Below are 12,197 nucleotides of genomic sequence, written 5' to 3'. Positions count from 1 at the left end.
CAGAAAATGTCTGCCAAAATTCCAAGTATGAATAGCCATAGTTTGTCCCCATTGTTCTTTCATGTAAAAATGGTGTTTCATGAGAAAAGCTGCTAGTTCAGCTTGCAGCTCACTCACAGACTTTTCCTGGAGGAATCAATACTCCTTCCATATGCAGCAAAGGTGCTTCATGTGTACTTCATGTTTCATTCCACGTAATTTTTAAAAATATACTCAAGGGTTAAGATTTAATAAAATTAATCTTTCGTGCAGCTTCATCAAGGACATTCTTGAATTCAACTTTTTTTTAAAAAATCTGTGATCATGTGGTGGGGAAGAATAAAATGACTACTTATAGAGCAGGGTGCCCTGCCTCGATTTGTGCTAAGGAGCCAGAATTCCTTTTTATTGCTTTGCACATTCAATGCAAATGTCAATAGAGTGAAAAAGGCAAATAACCTCTTAGTAGTATTACAAAAATGGTTTCTACCTCCTGGTCTCCCTGGAAGTGTCTTAGGGACTGTACTTTGAGAACTGCTGACCTAGAAGACCAGAGAGCAGTGTCAGTAGGGGATTTGGGTAGCGCAAGTTGAACATTCATTTACATTTACATCACTGAATCTAGAATATCTACCATATGTAGTTATTTCTTTATTTTGTTTAAGCCACACAGTAGCATTCACACAGTAGATAACATTATTCCCATTTCACAAATAAGGAAATTGAAGCTCAAAAAGTTCCAGTAATTTTCTAGATGAAGCAAGGACCAGGAATTTAGATGAAAATCTAGATCTTGGTGATTTTAAGCTTGTTCTCTTGCCGTTCCTTCTATTGAACCATTCTAGGCTTGAATGACAGGTATGAGTCTTAATGAACACTTACGAAAAACTGTTTTCAGAAAAAAATATAAATAAAACCATTCTCAAAATTTGAAATGTATTAGCTTATTTCATCCTCCCAACAGGGCCCAGATTAGCTTTATTTTAAATGTGAGGAAAGAGAGGCCCAGGGCAGTTCCTTAGCTTTTCCAGAGACACAGAGCTAATAACTATGGAGCTAAGATTTTAACCCAAGAAGACTGAATTCCAGAACCGTTTTTGTTGGGGCACCTGGCTGGCTCTGTCAGTTAAGCATCTGACTCTTGGTTTGGGCTCAGGTCATGATCTCAGGGTGGTGAGATTGAGCCCCAAGTTAGGCTCTGTGCTCATGCTCAATGAGGTGTCTGCTCGAAGATTCCCTCCCTCCCCGCCTCCCCCCAACTTATTCTCATGCTCTCTTTCTCTCTCTCTAAAATAAATCTTAAAAAAAGAATATTGCTAAAACATCTTCTAATTAAAAACACTGAGAAACCTAAAATTATATATATGAAACAAATACTTTCACCTCTTGGCATATAAAATAGCATGTGATCAAAAGGTCTTGGTTTATATGTTTCATTTCCTCAAGGCAAAGCAAAAGCACGTGTAGAAAAACCTTAAGTGTCTGGAAATTTAGGCAAGAAGTTAATTCACATAAATCACTTCGAGTCCTATAAGGAGCATAGTTCAGTTTACATTTCAGCTTTTCAAGATCAGGATGTGGTGACCCAGTGTGCAGATGGGAAAATGATGTGGTCTCTGTCATACTGAGCATATGACAGACACCCGTTGGAGAGCACATCTGTTCTTGGAGAAGACCAGGGCACTGGAACAATCATGGGTGTAACAAGAGAACCATTTCCTTTACCATTTACCACCTCAAGAATTAGTTGTCTTGGGGTTTATTTCCTTTTTCTAAAACTAATGGCAGCAGTCTTATTACTCAATCCACTAAAATGGCTTTCTGTGTTAACTTCCAAGATCAGAGCTCTTTTTTCTGAAGTGGAACTCCACTTCTCCAGCCAATGGGAAACCCCCTCATCTAGAAAGAAAGATTATTTGTTTTTATCTATGAAAAAGCGTACAAATGCTGCCCCCTGCTTGTTCCTTCCATCCCTATGTGCTCAAGAAAATGTCTACCTCGGGAACAGGTCTTCTGCCAATCTTCTTGTCTTCCCAAGTCAAAGCAGGGCAAGGCGGAGAGTCTCTACAGGCCAGAAAGGGCCTGCGGAAGCAGGAAAGCTTCCTGGAGTAGGAGGCCTCTACCTGCAAGAAAGCAGGGAAGACAAAATCTTGTTTGGAAACTAAGAACCAACAACTTTTCCACTGCTGCTCTTCCTCCCCCTTCTTCTACTCGCCTTCCTCCCCATGAGGTTTCAGTCTCTGCTTATCACCCACAGGAATTCCCTAGTCCTATGGAGGAGAAAGGAAAAGATAAAAGACACTGTCTAATCTGCAGGAACTTTTCTTCCCCAGGCTTATCACTTCCCTTCTGCCCACTCTGGCCCCTCAGCTCCAAATCTAATACAACCTTATCCCCCCTAAAGCCTTCCCACTCCCATTAGAGTCTTTACTCCCCAACCCTAGAATTCCAGTCCCTCATCTGAAGCTAGGAATTGGAAGGATCTACTCTCCCATTTCAGAGATGCCTGGAGGGGTCAGAAAACTTGATCCCAGAAGTATTGCTACACCGAGTGGTTCTGATCTGTAGTTCTCTTCACATCGACTCCACTTCCATTCAACTGAAATGAGCTGTTCTTTCCTAGCCTGGAAACCTAACCACAATTCTGTCTACCCCTTTATTTTTTCTCATTAATTCTATTCATTGTATCTTTGGAACACAGAGCTTGTCCTAAGCACTGTTTTAGGTATGGTACAAAACAGTCCAGACTTTCATAAAAGAGACCAGTCCGTTGTGGCAGCCGGAGGTCTTTCCTGGCAGAAGACAGCTCCCTTAGAAAACACGGAGCAGCCATTGATTCTCCAAGTCTTCTCATCTCTCGGGAAAGAACAGAGTCTGTGAAAAGTGGAAGCTCTAGCACTGTGCTACAAAGTGTACTGAGTGAGGGTCTTGGCTCTCTGGGAGAACAGGAAAAGAGTCTCAGGAGAGGGGACATTGGGACCATTGTGGCTTTGTCCCAGCATGGTAAAGAAGGCAGCTCAAGCAGGGCCTCACAAAACAGCCACAGACGGGCCTGGAGAGTCTCCTCACATCAGGGTGGTCCTGTTTTGGAAGAAAGGATAGCAAGAGGCATGGGAACCAACTTAGGACAGCAACTGGAATAGACGGGCCATGAAGATGCGCTATGAAGCTTAAATTGGGGGTTGCAGCTAAGTAGGAATTTTCCCTTTCCATAAACATAGTAGAACAAAACCACCAGTTTCTCAGGATTTCAGTAGTTCTTGCTCATTCTTCTCCCCAAAGTTCTTTTTCCCTTCCTATCTCTAGTGCCCCTCCCATCCTCCCCAGCCTCCCCCTTCCCAGCTAGAAAGGGGTAACTCCTTCCCCACCCTTCCCCAGCCCCTGCCCAGGTCTCACCACCCACTCCATAGTTGTTTTCCCCCCATCCTCTGTGCCTCTTGGTATTAGCAGTTGTCAGCATTATCCAACAGACATGAGCTTCTCCTAAGTTGTTTATTTATTTACTTGAGAGAGAGAGCATGCTTATGGAGGGAAGAGCAGAAGGAGAGAGATTAACAGACTCCACGCTGAGCACAGAGCCTGGCATGGGGCTTGATCTCACAACCCGGAGATAATGACCTGGGCCAAAATCAAGAGTCAGAGGTTTAACCAACTGAGCTACCCAGGCACCCCTCTCTCAGTTTGTTTAATTGTTTTAGCTTTACCCCAAAACAGATAGCTTCAACTTTATTAGTTCTTGCCACCTAGCCAAAACATTGAAAGTTTTAGTGAATTAAAATGTGATAGATCTCCAAGATCTGGTGTAAGTTACAGAAGCATGATATTGTGTAAGGTTTGGAGCATGCTTACCATTTGTGGGGAAAAATAGGTATATTTCTAAATACATATATTATCTGTGGGAGGGTATAGAAAAGCTATATACACTTTGGTGACTTTTGAAGCTTGTATTATGTGTATCTGTTATCTTTTCTATAAAGAGAGTAAACCTTTAGAAAAGTTATAGTGTGTGAGGCAAGGTATTTTCCACTCAGTTATGGTACAGCCAAGATTATTAAGAAAGAGGTTTGTTTGCATAAGGCCATCATGCCATTTTGATGCATAACTATGAAAAATTTAACAGTGATTATCTTGAAAAGGTGTTCTTCCCCACCCTTTCTTCTTATTTGAAGTTTCTATGATTTATTTATTGAGAAATAATAAAGTGGGGTGCCTGGGTGGCTCAGTCATTGGTATCTGCCTTCAACTCGAATCATGATCTCCAGGTCCTGGGATCAAGCCCTGTGTCAGGCTCCCTGCTTGGTAGGAAGCCTGTTTCTCCCTCTGCTTGCCATTCCCACTGCTTGTGCTCTCCCTGTAGCTCTCTCTCTCTGTCTGTCAAATAAATAATATCTTTTAAAAAAAGAAAAATGATAAAGTAGAAAATCAAATGAGCATGCATGGGGGCAGGGAGTAATGAAAAATCTTTGTACCTTCTGCTTAATTTTGTTGTAAACCTACAGCTGCCCTAAGAAACAAACTCCTAAAAACATGATTGGAATATTGCCATACAAAAAAGATGAAATCATAGAAATTCAAGGTGCAAGAAAAAAGACAGGGAGAAAGACTGTTAACAGAAAGGTATCAGACACATTTCCATGTGTATCTCTCTAATAGTTGCCAGTTTAAGACTTGACCTAGTTTCTATTATTTATCCCCTTCATATTAAAATCATGTGCCTCATTTCTAATTATAAATACACACCAACGAGGCACAGCTTTGTGTCTATCCAGACATTATCAAACCTCTGAAATCCAAGATTTGGGATCCCCCACGGGTTACTCTTATTTCAAGACCCCCTAGGACATCCCTAATACCTGGTGTACCCATACCTTCAGCCAACTGCCTAGATTGGGACAAGTTCTGGTTTCGAGAACTGTGTCTCCTCCCATTGACTGTACCTTCATCAAAGCACCTTGTCCAAGAAGTCAAGGATTCCAAAACACCCCATTCTTAGTCTTCTGAAATAACATGTCACCCCTAGAACCAAGGTAACACTTGGCATTTGTACGTGCCCTCACCCTTGGCACTGCCATGTGGCTCCCACGTGTTCTCTCTCTCTTGTCTTCTACATTATTCCTTCTTTATCTACTCAGTCATTGCCATCTTGTTGTTGGTTTTTTTGTGTGTTTTTTTTTGTTTTTTTTTTGGTTTTTGTTTTTTTTTTTTTTACCTTAAACTTTGTGGCAGAGGCTGGGAGAGAGCTCCTACAACCAAGCAACTATTTGCATTTGACTTCCCAGTTACAGACTTGCCAAGGTTGAGTCATAAATAGTTTTGAGTCAGAATACCATAAATACTTGAGTAGAGAAATTATTTAAAAGGTGCTACTGGAGTAATTAGTTATGGCCAAAAGCCTTGGGGAAAATTTGACAGGTGAATAAACATGGGAGCTTACTCAGGAAGAATAAAGAAGCAATCTTCAAGTAGAAATTGGTAAAAGAATATTCCAAGGAGAAAGAGCATGGGTAAAATTAAGGAGATATGAAAACTGATGCACATTGAGGGAATAGCCAATAATTGACTTATTTAGAGCACAAAGACCTGGAGGTGGGGGCGTAAGGGGAGGGTGAATGGAAGAGAAACAGAAAGGGAAGGGTCAAGAAAATAGGGTAGGTACCCTCACCAGGAAGGACCTAGCAGGCCTGCAGAGCCATGACTCCAGCCTTCACTTGGGTTGGGGTTCAGGCTTACCTGATGAACTGGTATGACCAGCACAACTATTTGTACAAGGATACCATTGGGGAATGAAAAAGGATAGCCTGATGTTTGTCCCCACTGCAGGTTCCTTTCTCCTGAACTCAAGACTTAACATTGAGAATATGGCCTATAGAAAGAAGCTGAGGCAGTGGTTTTGAAAGAAAATGTTGGTACAGAGGTGCAACCCACGTCTGGGCCAGTGTCCAGGAGATAAACGTTGACTGGGAGAGAATGGACATTTTCCCCACTTCTGCATGTAAAAATCCCCTGAATTTGGTACTTCAGGGATTACAGAAAATGTGATGGTATATTGATACCTTGAGGGTTACAGCACGAAGAGAGTTCACTTGATGCAAACAGCAGTATTCTCATGGAGTGGAGACCTCCCCATATTTGGTGGGGTCTAGGTCCCAACCTGCAGTATCTCTGTGGGCAACAGATCTCCACAAGAGTACTAAAGAGGAAGACCTTGAGATGACAGGTAATGAGCTTATGTGAGGCCCCAGTCAAGACTCAAAAAATGAATAGCTGGATGTACATTTAAGATGGCTGAAGAGGTGCTGGAAGGCTTTGCTCATCAGGAAAGGCAGAGCCAGTGCAATCTGAGGTAATGAGATGATGCCTAGCACAGCAGATAGAAACCATGGCAGCGGAGGTCACATGCAAAACAGGCAGACCACGACCAGAAAGCAACAATGTCCGAGACCACTGTGCCTCCAGCACAGTCTGCTGACAGAAGAACAACTGCCCACTGGCACACATAATCAGGAGAAACCATAAGTAAGAGTTTGTTGTTTTAGACCATGAAGTGTTGCCATGGTTTGTTACATGATAAAAACAAATTGATACATCCCCAAGATGAGAATCAGTGGGAACAGCTGCTTAAGTAGGCTTGACCATTTGATCCAGGGAGCATAAACCTGAATGACCAGGCTACTTTGGGAGTTGTGGAGGATTTGTAGTGTGTCAACTTAGGTAAGCTGAAACTACATTTCCCAGACCTCTCTTCCCTGCAGAGTTCCAGTAAGGCTGGAATTATGAGATATTCTTCACATTGTTCACAAGATGGAAGGAGAATCACAGTCATTTTCTCTTGAATTCAGAAGGTTGGAGTGGGGTATGAGGTGCTGGTGCAGCTCACACACATGTCATTGATCTGCGAGATTGCCTGCTTGGCATGTGGCAGCAGCAGGCTCTAGAACTCTTCCAACCTCTGTCACCTCCTCCCCTAGCTTCTCTGACCCCATTCAACAGTGTGATTATTAATTCTGTACAAAAGTTTACAGCTTCTCCTTCAGGACCCCGCCTCATCAAGGTTGGAGGCTTCAAGGCTATGAGAGATAACAAGGATTCCAGTCTACCTTCCTAGGTCCCAGTTTAACCTCAGAGGTTCCAACTCATTCTTGTTTGTTTCCTTCCCAACTTCCTGCCTGAGCCCTCAAGCTCCCGCATTAACAGCCTAAGGAACAACAGACTTATGTAGATTTTTTTTAACTAGCTCCCAAAGTTGGATAAGGTCAAATCCCTGTAATAGATATTTAATACATACAATATCATATATAGCATACAGATAATATATCTATAATATTCTAATTATATGTAATAATTTGTGTGTGTGTGTGTGTGTGTGTGTGTGTGTGTGTGTGTAAAAATCTAGTAGTTCTGCTTCTTATACTGACCAAAACTCTGGCTAGCCAAGATGAATAGAAGGAATTTCTTTTTATTTATTTATTTGTTTATTTATTTATTTATTTATTTATTTGACAGAGAGAGATCACAAGTAGGCAGAGAGGCAGACAAAGAGAGAGGAGGAAGCAAGCTCCTGGCTGAGCAGAGAGCCCGATGCGGGGCTCGATCCCAGGACTCTGGGATCATGACCTGAGCCGAAGGCAGAGGCTTTAACCAACTGAGCCACCCAGGCGCCCCAATAGAAGGAATTTCTAATGGCTTCCTTCTACAACAGGCTGAAAATACTATAGTCCTTGGGTGGAAAAAAAAACCAAAAACTGAGATAACCATCAGTGAATCCAAAGAGAGGAAATCCAGAAGACAGAAACAATGGTGGATCTCTACCATCTGGGTCTCACCACTAGGGACTCTTCAGCCTAGGAGCACCCAGCCTCTCCATACTTCCTTAAGGGAACTTTGAAGACAGGATGATATTCTAGAACACTGGAGTCTTTGTTCAGAGTCAGCAAGACTACATCTGGATATCAGATGAAACAACTGACATGAAGTCCTTGTAAAATTTAGGAAGAGAAGATACCCAATTTCACTGTAATCAAGCAATGTAAATTGGAACCAGGTGATTCCATTATCCTTTAGAGAAATGCTCAAAGATACCTAAAAAAATTTAATCACACAGACCCTCTAACAAGGCAGTTTTAGTCTTCAGCCTATTTATCAGAGGTATCTTCACATGTGTGTGAAATGTGTATATACGGATATCCATTGTAGCACTTTTTTTTATACTAGGAAGAGATTGGAAATTACCTAAGTGTCTCCCAATGAAGAATTGTATAAATTATGGTTTATTTATAATTTATCCAATTATCAGGGTGTAGGTATATTCAAAAAATTATAGCATTGTTTATAATAGCAAGAAATTAGAAATTACCCAAGTGTCTTCCAATAAGGAATAGGATAAATTATGATTCATCTATATAATGGAGTGTAATACAATTACTTAAAAAGAATGAAGGCATTGTATGTCCACTAATATAAAACACTTTTCAAGATACATTGTTAAATGAAAAGCAAGACTTAAATAATGTGTGTGCAATATACCCCCTCCCTCCCTCTGTTTTTTTTTTAAATTTTAATTCCAATATAGTTAACATAAACTATTATCTTAGTTTCAGGTGTATAATATAGTGATTCATCAATTCTATACATTACTCAGTGCTCATCATGATAAGAGTACTCCTTAATCCCTTTCACCTATTTAACACATTCCCTCCTTCCCCTCCTCTCTGGCAACCATCAGTTCTCTATATTGAGTCTTGATTTATCTATCAGTCTCTCTCTCTCCTTTTTTCCTTTGCTCATTTCTTTTGTTTCTTAAATTCCACATGTGAGTGAAGTCATGATACTTGTTTCACTGACTTACTTCACTTAAAATTATACTCTCTAGCTGTATCCATGTGATTGCAAATGGCAAGATTTTATTCCCTTTTTTGTGGCTGAATAATATTCCATTGTATAAATATACAACTTCTTTATCCATTCATCAGTTGATGGACACTTGAGTTGCTTCCATAATTTGGCTATTATAAAAAATGCTGCTATAAATATCAGGGTGCATGTATCCCTTTGGATTAGTATTTTTATGTTCTTTGGGAAAATACCTAGCAGTGCAATTGCTGGATTGTAGGGTCATTCTATTTTTAATGTCTTGAGGAAATGTCACACTATTTTCCGGAGTGGTTGCACCAGTTTGCATTCCTACCAACAGCACAAGAGGGTTCCCTTTTCTCCACATACTCATCAACACCTGTTGTTTCTTGTGTTGTTGATTTTAGTCATTCTGACAGGTATAAAGTGATACAGCATTGTAGTTTTGATTTGCATCTCCTTGATGGTCAGTGATGATGAGCATCTTTTCATGTGTCTGTTGACCATATGGATGTCTTATTTGGAAAAAATGTCTGTTCAGGTCTTCTGCCCATTTTTAATTAGATTATTTAGTTTTGAGGTGTTGAGTTTTTATAGCTATGGGATACCAACCCTTGATTAGATATGTCATTTTCAGATATGTTCTTCCATTTTTTAGGTTTCCTTTTAGTTTTGCTGATTGTTTCTTTCACTGTGCTGAAGCTTTTTATTTTGATGTCTTCCTAATAATTTATTTTGGCTCTTATTTCCCTTGACGCAAGAGGCATATGTAGAGAAATGTTGCTATGGGTGATGTCAGAGACATTACTACATGTGCTCTCCTCTAGGACATTAATGATTTCACATCTCATAATGAGGTTTTTAATCCACTTTGAGTTTATTTTTGTGTGCGGTGTTGGAAAGTTGTCCAATTTCCTTCTTTTGCATGTTGCTGTCCAGTTTTCCCAACACCATCTGTTGAAGAGACTGTCTTTTCCCTATTGGATGTTCTTTCCTATGTTGTCAAATATAAATTGACCACATAATTGTGGGTTTATTTGTGGGTTTTCTGTTTCATTCCATGGATCTATGTGTCTGTTGGTGCCAGTACCCTACTGTTTTGATGACTACAGCTTTGTAATATAACTTGAAGTCCAGAATTGTGATGCCTCCAACTTTGTGTGTGTGTGTGTGTGTTTTTTTTCAGAATTGCTTTGGCTAATTGGGGACTTTTGTGGTTACACATAAATTTTAGGTTTCCTTGTTATAGTTCTGTGTAAAATACTGTTGGTATTTTGATAGAGATTGCATTAAATGTGTAGATTGCTTTAGGTAGTATAGACTTTTTAGCAATATTTATTCTTCCAACCTTATGTATGTGTGTGTTTTCTTTTTTTAAATTTAAATTTATTTACCCAACTTATAGTACATAATTCGTCTCAGTTGTAGTATTCAATAATTTATCAGTTGTGTATAACACAACTTATCATGAATACTGGGGGGGGGGTGGGTTTTAAATGCAAGAATATCTCTGGAAGAATTCAGATGAAACTAGTTGTTTTCATTACCTGCGGAGAAAGGAATTGGTACCTAGGGAACTTTCCCTGCTTTTGTACCATGTGTGTCTGTTATCTATTTTTTTAAAAACTTAATTTTCAAAATTATTGCCAATTTGTTCAAAATACTGCTTTTCAAGAAGTAGCTTTGACCTTTGTCCAAGGGCAAGAACAGCCTGAAGAGCAAGAGTGACCTAAGATTACACCTAAGATTAAGAAAGGTGAAACTCAGATTTCTCCAGTAAAAGAGATTCTTCTTGAAATATATTACAGTGATCCAAAACATGTAGAGGCAAGAAAAAAGACATAGACCCAAGAGGGTTGCCAAAGGGTGATATATTCCAGGGAATAAGAGATTTAGTGTGATGAAGGCATAATAAGTTCTAAGGTGGGAAGGGTGCACAGCAAGGAAGACTTAATAAAAACAATGAAGACTTATTTCGCTAAGCATGATACGCTCATGCTTAGCGAAATAAGTCAAGCAGAGAAAGACAACTATCATATGATCTCCCTGATATGAGGAAGTGGTGATGCAACATGGAGGCTTAAGTGGGTAGAAGAATAAATGAAACAAGATGGGATTGGGAGGGAGACAAACCATAAGTGACTCTTAATCTCACAAAACAAACTGAGGGTTGCCGGGGGGAGGGGGTTTGGGAGAAGGGGGTGGGATTATGGACATTGGGGAGGGTATGTGATTTGGTGAGTGCTGTGAAGTGTGTAAACCTGGTGATTCACAGACCTGTACCCCTGGGGATAAAAATATATGTTTATAAAAAATAAAAAATTAAAAAAAAAAAACAATGAAGATATTTATGCAGCAGAAACAAGTAAGGCAAACAAAAAGGATGTTTGGAGATGGTTTGTGTTAGGGAGGGTTGGAATCCCAATAGACAGAGGTAATTAAAACCCTGTAATAAAAGGAGTTTGGAGATGCAACAAAGACAGTGAGGTAAAACTCCAAATATGTTTTTAAAGATTTGTTTATTTATTTTAGAGCAAGAAATAGAGATAATGGGTAAAGGGCAGAGGGAGAAGGAGAGAAGCAGACTCCTCACTGAGCATGGAGCCCAATGTGGGGTTTGATTCCACAATGCTGAGATCATGACCTGAGCTGATGCTCAATTGACTGAGCCACCCAGGTGCCCTGCAAAACTCCAAATATTGATAATTATGTATGTGGAATACATCATACAAGAGAAGAATTCTTTTTTTTTTTACAGTAGTTGTTTATAACAAAGGGAAGTCATAGGAGCAGTCCTGAAACATAGGCTCCAATTCAAGTAAAGGACAAGGGATGCTTCTCTAGCTAGTGAACTTTGGATGACGAGATCCAGGTAGATGTGAAGAAGGCATGCACCTTGGTATACAATTTTGACAAGACCTCCAAATCCCTTAAAATTGTGATGGTGGGCATCTGGGCATGAGCACCCAGTATACCAATTCCCTGTTCTCTTAGATCCTGTAACAAGACAAAATACCCCAGTTATGAATGGAATTTTGCAAACATACTTTTCCAAATTTGATTGAAGCACTTAAAAGTAGAGTAATTGCTCTTTACAAGCTACAAAATATGCTTTTGTAGCTGCTTAATAAGTTGTTTTACCTGACAGTTGACAAGTAACTTGTTTTCAATGTCAAAAATAGTGGTCTTGGGGCACCTGGGTGGCTCAGTCATTGGGTGTCTGCCTTTGGTTCAGGTAATGATCCCAGGATCCTGAGATTGAGCTCCGCATTGGGCTCCCTACTCGGCTGGAAGCCTGCTTCTCCCTCACCTACTCCCCCTGCTTGTGTTCCCTCTCTCACTATCTCTGTCAAATAAATATAATATAA

This window comes from Mustela nigripes, chromosome X (assembly GCF_022355385.1).
Source record: "Mustela nigripes isolate SB6536 chromosome X, MUSNIG.SB6536, whole genome shotgun sequence".
In the NCBI taxonomy this organism is placed as follows: Eukaryota; Metazoa; Chordata; class Mammalia; order Carnivora; family Mustelidae; genus Mustela; species Mustela nigripes.
Note: the sequence above shows the minus strand (reverse complement) of the source record.